This window comes from Macaca fascicularis, chromosome X, assembly GCF_037993035.2.
Source record: "Macaca fascicularis isolate 582-1 chromosome X, T2T-MFA8v1.1".
Lineage (NCBI taxonomy): Eukaryota > Metazoa > Chordata > Mammalia > Primates > Cercopithecidae > Macaca > Macaca fascicularis.
This window is the reverse complement of record NC_088395.1, coordinates 82,099,922-82,109,669: the sequence shown is the minus strand read 5'-3', so window position 1 is coordinate 82,109,669 and position 9,748 is coordinate 82,099,922. Positions and strand designations below refer to the sequence as shown.

The following is a 9,748-nucleotide window of genomic DNA, read 5'->3' as shown; positions in this document are numbered from 1 at the left end:
AGATGCCTATTAGACATCTGAGTGGAGATGTTAACTAGGAAGCCGCATACAGTATTTGACTCAAGTTTAGGGGGATAGGTCCTTGGAGAAGATGTAAATTTGAGAGCAATCAGTGTATAGTTTATATTTAAAGCCTTGGGACTGGATGGAATAAAAAGAGTGGATATACAGAAAAATAGAAGAGGTTCAAAGACCTCTGAGGGATTGACTTCTGGAATCCCTCAAGTGGTTAGCTCTGCTAACCCACTTTCCAGAAAAACTGGTGAAAATTATTTAGAAAACAAAACACTTAAAGCCTCCGGAAATGGTCCTAAGGTCAAACGGTAAGTGAAGAAATATCTGCTCAAGTCTGTGGCATATGAATCAAGCCTGCTCTCTCTTTCCTCCTCCCAGATCAGCAAGGTAGAAACTTCACTCCAGGCTACAGCAGCCAAGAATATAGGACTCCCTCTCCCCCATCTGGAAGCATTCTTCTTGGGAGGAGTAAAACCACATTTCTCATTCTGCACCCAGCTGCTGGTTGCTGAGGCTATTTTCCAGGTAACTGTGGTCAAGAGGTAGGAGCTCCCTTCTTATGCCCATTCCCCACATAGGGTGTGTGTGTGGTGGTGGTGTGTGTGTGTGTGTGGTTTTTGGTTTTGGTTTTGTAGAGACAGAGTCTCATTATGTTGACCAAGCTGGTCTCAAACTCCTGGCCTTGAGCAATCCTTCTACATCAGCCTTCCAAATTGCTGGGATTATGGGCATGAGTCTCTCTACACATGGCCTCAACCCCCACTTGTGAAATGAAGGCTCTAACTTGAGTATGACATGCTAAGAATATTGGGGACCCAATAGCCCTTTCCTTGATTTTTGAGGCAGTCATTCCACATCAGGAGAGGTAAGCTGAGAAGATCTCAAACTACTGAAACCCCTCCACTGAGTGTTCTGCTCCTAGAGTGAAAGTCTTACTCAGAAGCTTGCCATTGTTCTCACCTCCAGCTACAGAACCTTGCTTAGAGATTTTGCCTGAGTGTGGGGAGAGTGAGGGAAAGAAGCAGGCTATCAAACAGGTAGTTCCCAGTCTCTTCCCCAAGAAGCTTAATTCATTTGCAACGAGTGTAGAGGCATTTAAACCTAAGAGCCCTCTCAAAAACAGTGAAAGTTGTGGTGAAAGGGAATCAAGAGGATATTCATTCCTCTAATGAAAATATAGCCTGGAATATGGCCAGTAAGTATGCAGGAGAAAACCAGGGAATAAAACACACAGGAGGGGCCTGCCTGGGTTCAGAATAAGTACTACCTCAGGAACTATTCCTTAGAAGGAGATACAAATTGATTAGATTAGTTCATAGTTGAATTTCTGCTCCAAGACACTGTAAAATAGGAGCTAAATGGCTGGGTGTGATCAGGGAAAACATGGAAGATAACTAGACCAATACCACTATGATTCCAAGGTAACCGTGGAATACTCAAAACTTTGCCCTCCTGAGGAGCAACATCAGAGACCTAACAGTGTAAGTGGTAAGGAGGAGGGAAGGGAGATAGAGGTCACTGAAATAATTTATTCTAAAAAAAACAGAAGAAAATAATAACAAGTTGTGGGAGCAGTACTAATATTTGCTACAATATGTTCTCAAATGTCCAGTTTCCAACAAAAAATTTTGAGGCATGCAGAGAAACAGGAGAGTATGACACATACACTGGGGGTGGGGGGAAACAGGCAACAGAAGTTGCCTGTAAGAGTGACTAGAAACTGGATTTAACAGGAAAATTTTGCAAATTAGCCATTATAATATATTCAAAGAACTAAAGTAAAGCTTGATTAGAGGCATAAAGGAGATATAATGACAGTGTCACATCAAATAGAGAATGTCAATAAAGAGAATTTTTTTAAACAACCAAATGAGAATTCTGGAATTGAAAAGTACAATAACTGATATATAAAAAAAATCACTGTAGGAACTCAACAGTAGGTTTGGATTTGCAGAAAAAAGAAATAATGAACTTGGAGAACTATTGATAGAGGTTATGCATGCAGAGATTTAAAAAAATGAAGAAAAATAGGAGGGAAAGCAAGATGACTGAACAGAAGCCTCCACTGATCTTCCACTCCATAGGAACACCAAATTTAACAATGATTCACACACAAAAAAACCTTCCTGAGAACCAAAAATCAAATGAATGATCACAGTACCTGGTTTTAACTTCATATCACTGGAAGTGGTACTGAAGAGGGTAGGAAATACAGTCTTGAATTGCTGACACCACCCCTCCTCCATCCCCAAGCAGTGACCACGTGGTACAGAGAGATAATCTGTGCATTTGGGAGAGGGAAACTGCAGTGATTGTGGGACTTTGCATTAAAACTTACTGCTGCCCTGTCAGTGGAAAGCAACATGGGGCAGAACTCACGTGACGTCCACAGAGGGAGCATTTACAGACATTCTAGCCAGAGTGGAATCACCCATCTCTCCAGTAAGAACTTGAGTTTCAGCAAGCTTCACCACAGTGGGCTAAAGTGCTCTGGGGTCCTGAATAAACATAAAAAGTAGTTAAGGCCACAAGGACTGCAAGTCTAGGAAAGTTCTAGTGCGATGCTGAGCTTGAAGCCAGTAAACTTGGGGGGCACATGACCTAGTGTGACACCAAGGAGGGACGCTTAAAAAGTGCCTGTGCCACCCCTCCCCCAACACCAGACAGCCAGCCTAATGTGAAGCTCCAAAAAGACTCCTTCTGCTTGAGGAAAGAAGAGGGAAGAGCAAACTGAATTTTGCCTTGTAACTTGGCCACTAGCTCAGCCACAGCAGGATAGGGCAGCTGACAGAGTCATGAGGACCCCATTCCAAGCGCTAGCTCCTGCATAACATTTTGAGACACACCTTGGGCCAAAAGGAAACCCAGTGCCTTGAAGGGAAGGACCCAGTCCTGAAAAGATTCATCAACTGTTGACTAAGGAGCCCTTGAACCCTAAATAATCACCAGCAATAGCCAGGTACTATTTGCCGTGGACCTCTGGCAAGACTCCAAAAATGTGCTGGTTTCAGATGTGACCCAGAACATTCCTACATGTGGTGGCTATGGGAGAGACTTCTGCTTGAGAATAGCAGAGGAAAGAGTAAAGGGGATTTTGTCTTGTAGGTTAGGTACCAGCTCAGCCACAGTGGGAAAGAATACCAATTGGGCTCTTGCAGTCACTGATTCCAGACCTTGGCTCTTAGATGGCATTTCTGGACCTGCATTGGGCCAGAGGTAAGCCCATTGCCCCAAAGGGTGGCAGAATTTGCCACAAGCTGATTAAAGAGCCCTTGGGCCTTAAGTGAATACCAGTGGTAGCCTGGCAGTGTTCCCCATGGGCCTGTGGGGTGGTAGCCATGGGAAGAGAATCCTCTGCCTATGAAAATGGGAGGAAAAAGAAGGAAGGACTTTGTCTTGTGGTTAGGGTGTCAGCTCAGGTACAGTAGAGTAGAGCACATGGCAGATTTGTAAGGTTTCTGACTCTAGGTCCTAGCTCCTGGATGGCATCTCTGGACATACCCAGGGCCCAGGAGAACTTGCCACCAGAAGGGAAGAACAGAAGCCTGGCTGGCTTTGTCACCTGCTGATTGGAGAGCCCTAGAGCCTTGAGCATACATAGGCAGTGGCCAGGTAGTGGTTACAGCGGGTCCTTGATGAGACTCAATGGTGTGCTGGCTTCAGTTCTCATCCACTACAGTCCTAGTGTGATGGCCACAGCAGTACTTGTGTCACTCCTGCTCCTCCCCTAGCTCCAGGCAGCTTAGCACAGGGGGAGAGACTTCATTTGTTTGGGAGAAAATAAAGGAAAGAATAAGAGTCTCTGCCTGGTAAACCAGAAAATTGTTGCAGATTTTATCCAAGACAACAAAGGCAGTACTTCTATGAGTCTGCAAGAACCACAGCACTGCTAGACTTGGAATGCCCTCTAATGCAGATATGGAAGCAGTGACCAAAAACTTTATGATCACAACAACTAAGTACTTACAAATACCTGAAAAGCCTTCTCAAGAAGGACAGGTACAAAGAAGCCCAGACTGCAAAACTACAATAAATACCTAACCACTTAGTGCCCAGAAACTGTTCATCAAACATCCACAAGCATCAAGACTATTCAGGAAAACATGACCTCACCAAATGAATTAAATAAGGTACCAGGCATCAATCCCAGAGAGACAAATAAACGTGGCCTTTCAGAAAGAGAGTTCAAAATAGCTGTTTTGAGGAAGCTCAAATAAATTCAAGATAACACAGAGAAGCGAATCAGAATCCCTATCTGATACATTTAACAAAGAGATTGAAATAATTTAAAAGAAGCAAGCAGAAATTGTGGTGTTGCAAAAAGCAGTTGACATATACTGAAGAATGCATCAGAATTGATTAACCAGAAGGAAGAATTAATGAGCTTGAAGACAGGCTATAGGAAAATACACAGTCAGAGGAGACAAAAGAAAAAAGAATATAAAACAATGAAGCATCCCTATGAGATCTAGAAAATAGCCTCAAAGGGGCAAATATAATAGTTATTGGCCTTAAACAGGAGGTAGAGAAACAGATATGGGTAGAAAGTTTATTCAAAGGGATAACAGAGAATGTCCCAAACCCGCAGAAAGATATCAATATTTATGTACAAGAAGGTTATAGAACACCAAGCAGATTTAACCCAAAGAATACTACCTTGAGGCATTTAATAGTCACTCCCAAAGGTCAACAATAAACAAAGAATGCTAGAAGCTGCAAGAAAAAAGAAACAAACAAACAAACAAAAAATAGACAATGCAGCATCTGGCAGCAGGTTTTCCAATGGAAACCTTACAGGTGGGGAGAGAGTGGCATAACATATTTAAAGTGCTAAAAGAAGAAACATGCTTATACTAGAATAGTATATCCCATAAAAATATCTTTTAAACGTAAAAGAAAAATGCTTTCCCAGACAAATGAAAACTGAGGCATTTCATCAACACCAGACCTGTCCTATAAGAAATGTTAAAGGGAGTTAATCATAAACAAAATGATGTTAATGAGCAACAAGAAATCATCTGAAAGTATGAAACTCACTGATAATAGTGAGTATGGAGAAAAACATATAATATAACATTGTATTTGTGTTGTGCAAACTATTTATATCTTAAGTAGAAGGACTAAAAGATGAACAGATCAAAAATAACTACAAAAAACTTTTTAAGACATAGACAGTAAAATAAGATATAAATAGAAAAAACAAAAAGTTAAAAAGCAGGGAGATGAAGTTAACATGTAGAGTTTATATTAGTTTTTTCATTGCTTCTTAGTTAATTTTTTATGCAATCAGTATTAAGTTGTAATCCGTTTAAAATAATGGGTTATACAATAGTATTTGCAAGCATCATGGCACCCTCATATCAAAAAATGTACAATCAATCGAAAAACGTAAAAAGCAAGAAATTAAAACGTACCACCAAAGAAAATCACCTCCACTAAAAGGATTACAGGAAGGAAGGAAAGAAGGAAGAGAAGGTCACAAAACAACCAGAAAACAATAAATAAATGGCAATAGTAAGTCCTTATTTATCAATAATAACATTGAATGTAAATGGACTAAATCAAATGAGAAAGAGTGGCTGATGGATTAAAAATCAAGATGCATTGATCTGTTGCCTACAAGAGGCACATTTCACCTATAATGACACACATAGACTGAAAATAAAAAGATGGAAAATGATATTTTATACTAATAGAAACCAAAAAAGAACAAGTGTAGTTATATCAGAAAAAATAGATTTCAAACAAAAGGTATAAGAAGAGACAAAGAAGGTCACTGTATAATGATAAAGAGATCATTTCAGCAAGAATATATAACATGGTAAATATATATGCACTCAATACTGGTGCACCCACATATATAAAGCACATATTGTTAGAGCTAAAGAGAGAGACCCCAAAACAATGATCGTTGGAGACTTCAGCACTCCACTTTCAGCATTAGAAAGATCATCCAGGCTGAAAATCAACAAAGAAATATCAGACTTGATAGTCTCTATAGAACAAATGGATCTAATTGATATTTATGGAACATTTCATCCAATGACTGCAGAATACACATTATTTATGTTATATTATAGTGTAGATTAAGTCTGGTGTTTTTTGTTGATTTTTTATCTGGAAGATCTGTCCAATGCTGAAAGTGGGGTGTTGAATTCTCCAGCTATTATTGTATTGGGGTCTGTATTTCTCTTTAACTCTAATAATAATGGCTTTATATATCTGGGTGCTCCAGTGTTGGGTACATATATTTACAATTCTTATATCCTCTCGGTGAATTGGCCCCCATCTGTTTTTTGCTTTTTTGCTCATTAAAATATTGTGTCATTGGAAAGAGGAACAATGTATTGAATTCTAGTGGTATCATTGTTTAGTCTTATATTTATTTATTTATTATATTTATTATAGTTTGGAGTAAAGCGTTCCATAGTTTAGGATTACAACAAAAACTCTTGATGAAACCCACCTATTATCTCTCTGTTACTGAAACCACACAAAAGAGTTTTGTTGTCTGCATCTGAGAATGATAGCATCAAGATCCTTGCATATGTGGAACTACCTTCTGTTTTTGCATTTAGCCTAATACAGTATTGAATTAACACCTCTTTACCTTCTTATATTTCATACTGGGGAAATTTAAATCCACATGCTGTGTCCGTGGCATGAAGCCTTGCCTTTCAATTACTTTGTCTTTCCGAGATCTGTATGGGCTACTTATTGATCATGAATTAAATTGAACTCCATTCAGAGGCAAATGAAATGGGCTGTTAGGCAGAGAATTCAATTAGAAGGCAGAAGACCTGTCGAAAACTTGAAGGCCTTAACACCTTGTGCCACAATATCCAAGTGTTTTATCATAAACTCCTTCCATTTTTGTAAAACACTCTTTTTGTGCTGCTCAATACCTTAACCAAAATTAACTTTTCCTCCCTGTCGACACCACTCATGACTACAACAGTGTCCCTAAAATGCTCCACTGACTCATGAACCAGGTCTTCTCAGACCAAGGCTACCATCTCCTAATTCTTTTTTTGAAAATACTTATTTCTTCTCCTCTAGGTTAAAGTTTGCTTAACAGTATATTATTCTCCAGCTAGATGGTCAAACAGAATGTGCCAACATGTATATCCAAACTAGTCGTCCAGTGTTTCTCAAAACCTTAAAAAATGAATGCTATCCTTTCGAGGGACAGCTTTCATTCAAAACCAAAAATACTCCTGTGCAGTACAGAATATACTATTTCATGTAATTAATGCTTTTATCTTCTATGTTTTCTAGCTGCTACCACCAGCACCACAACCTACAAGTAGACTCAGGAAATTATCCAGCCATTCTTGCTTTGTTCCTTATCTTAGAGGGAAAAGTTCTTATTTCTCACCAGTAAGTATGATGTTAGCTGTGCATTTTGTGTATATATTCTTATGAAGTTGAAGAAGTTCCCTTCTATTCTGAATTTGCTGAGATTTGTTTTCATGGGAGTTGAATTTTGTCAAATATTTTTTTCTGTGCTTATTGAATATGATTATGTAATTTTTCTTCTTTAGCTTATTGATGTGATTTATTACATTAATTGATTTTCAAATGTTGAACTAACTTTGCATGCCTGGGAAAATTACCACTTGATTGTGGTATATAGTTATTTTTCTGTATTGTCAGATTTGATATGTTAATGTTTTATTGAGAATTTTTGCATTTATGCTCATCAGAAATATTGGTCTATAGTTTTATTTTCTTGTAATGTCTTTGATTTTGTTATTATGGTAATGCTGGCTTTATAATATGAATTAGAAATTATCTTTGCTTTTATCTTCTGAAAAATATTACAAATAATTGGTATTATTTCTTCCTTAAATGTTTGTAGAATTCCCCAGTGAACATAACTGGACCTGGTACTTTTGGTTTGGGGAGGTTATTGATATTTATTTAATATATTTTAAAATTATTTTTATTATTTCTTTAAATTTCAACTTTTATTTTAGATACAGGGAGTACATGTGCAGGTTTGTCACATGGTTATATTGCATGATGCTGAGGTTTATGGTATGGATCCTGTCACCCAGGTAGTGAGCATAGTAGCCAATAGGTAATTTTAATGTCTGTAATGGATATAGGGCTAGTCAAATTATATATTTATTTTGCATGACTTTTGTTAGATTGTGCCTTTTAAGAAATGGGTCATCCAGGTTATCAAATAATGAATATAGAGTTGTTCATAATATTTCTTTCTTACCCTTTTAATGTCCATGGGATCTTTAGTGATGTCCCCTCTTTCATTTCTGATATTATTAATTTGTGTCTTCTCACTTTCTTTCTTAGCCTGGCTACAGGCTTATCAATTTTATTGATCTTTTCAAAGAACCAGCATTTGGTTTTGCTGATTCTCTTTATTAATTTCCTGTTTTCAATGTCATTGATTTCTGATCTGATCTGTACTATTTCTTTTCTTCTGCTAACTTTGGATTCAATTTGCTTCCTTTTTTTTCTAGTTTCTTAAGGTGTAAGCTTAGATTATTGATTTTGTTTGTTTTTTCTTTTCTCATATGTGCCTTCAGTGCTATAAATTTCCCTCTCAGCACTGCTTTCACTGCATGCCACAAATTTGGATAAGCTGTCATTTCATTTTCAATTAGCTCAAAATATTTTTAAGTTTCTATTAAGATTTCTTCTTCTAAAAAAAAGATATCTTCTCTAAACAAAACCGTGTTATTTGGAGATAAGTATACATCCATGAAACTATCAGCATAATTGATGAATTGATGCCATAAAACTACCTGTCACTTTCAAAAGTTTTCTCCTGCCTTCTTATTTATTCGTGTGTGTGTGTGTGTGTGTGTGTGTGTGTGTGTGTGTGTTGAGAACACTTAATATAAGATCTACCTTCTTAGCAAATTTTTTTGAGACAAAGCCTTAATCTTTCACCCAGGCTTGAGGGCAGTGGCACAATCATGGCTCACGCAGCCTTGAACTCTGGGGCTCAATCAATCTTCCCATCTCAGTCTCCTGAGGAGCTGGAACTATAAGTGCACACTGCCACACTGAGCTAATTTATTTTTTATTTTTTGTAGAACCAAGTTCTTGCTGTTTCCCAGGCTGGTCTCAAACTGCTGGATTCAAGTGATCCTCCTGCCTCAGTCTCTCAAAGTGTTGAAATTACAGGCATGAGCCACCACACCTAGCTAAAATTTTAAGTATACAATACAGTATTATTAGCCATAGGCTCTATGCTGTACAATATATCCCTAGGACTTATTCAACTTATATAACTGAAAATTGTATTCGTTGTCTAATAACTTTGATTCTGCCTCATCGTGTTCCTTTCAACAACCATTCCTCTCTCTGCTTCTATGAGTTTGACTATTTTAGATTCATCACACAGGTGGTATTATGCAGTATTTATCCTTGTGAAGGTGTTTGGCTAATTTCACTTAGACTATTATCCTCCACACTCATCCATATGTCACAAATGTCAGGATTTCCTTCTTTCAAAAGGCTGAATAATATTTCATTGTATGTGTATATTACATTTTCTTTATCCATTCATCTATCAATAAACATTTACATTGAGTCTCTTTGGCTTGTGCATTATTTAGAAGTCTGTTGTTTGACTGCCAAGTATTTTGGGATTTTCCAGCTATCTTTCTGTTATTAACTTCTCATTTAATTCCATTGTGGTTTGAGAGCAGACATTGTATGATTCATAGCCATACAAATTTGTTAAGGTGTTTTGTGGCCC

At 37.8% G+C, this 9,748-nt stretch overlaps 1 long non-coding RNA gene across 1 annotated transcript; it reads left to right on the top strand.

The window, feature by feature from the left end:
* The first annotated feature begins 327 nt into the window (after positions 1-327).
* Positions 328-8,801, top strand: LOC135969064 (uncharacterized). Its single transcript, XR_010584135.1, has 2 exons — positions 328-540; positions 7,294-8,801. It is a non-coding gene; the product is annotated as an uncharacterized lncRNA (long non-coding RNA).
* Positions 8,802-9,748: the final 947 nt, after the last annotated feature.